Below are 710 nucleotides of genomic sequence, written 5' to 3'. Positions count from 1 at the left end.
CTGGGCCTTCTGAGCCCACTCCTGCAGCTGGGGGCAGGAGGCTCCGTTCTCGCCACAAGGCCTCCCCAGAGTGAGTGAACAGGGAGGGAGGGGAGAGGAGGAACCAGAAGGAGGAGCAGGGGGAGCGAGGGCAGGTCCCGTTGGGGGTCTTTCAGCCAGTTCTTTAGCTGTCCCGAGCCACAGCTTCCCCACAGGAAATGGGACGAGGCTTCTAGCCACATCTGCACTGGAGAACTGCAAACATACCCGGGGAGCTCAGCGTGGGCGCTGGCGAGGTGGGCGTAGGTGGCGACCTCCGAGGACCAAGGGGCTGGTGCTCAGAGGCTGGGAAGGCTACGGAAATGTGCCACGTGTTGGAGCGCCCTGGGCAGGCCTGCGGCCGGGAGCGAGCGTCCACTAGCCACCGCCTCTGTAGGCTCTCATTTCTATTTGAATTTCCGTGGCAGTCCTTTGTGATGAGAAAGTTCTGGAACGCAGATAACCAGCTGACTTAAGAGATGAAGAAAAACAATAGTGTCCCGACTGCACGTGGCCTCTCTAGACCAGGAGTCAGCCAACCAGAGCCCACAGGCCAGACCCAGCCGCTGCCCGTTTTCGCAAATAAAGCTTTATTGGCTCACAGCCGTGCCCATCCACTAGTGCTTCGCCAATGGCTGCTTTCCGGTTGCAGCGGCAGAGCTGAGCAGTGGGGCAGAGACCAGGCGCCTGGA

This window comes from Pteropus vampyrus, unplaced genomic scaffold, assembly GCF_000151845.1.
Source record: "Pteropus vampyrus isolate Shadow unplaced genomic scaffold, Pvam_2.0 Scaffold296, whole genome shotgun sequence".
Lineage (NCBI taxonomy): Eukaryota > Metazoa > Chordata > Mammalia > Chiroptera > Pteropodidae > Pteropus > Pteropus vampyrus.
The sequence above is the reverse complement of the archived record's forward strand: the minus strand, read 5'-3'. Positions refer to the sequence as shown.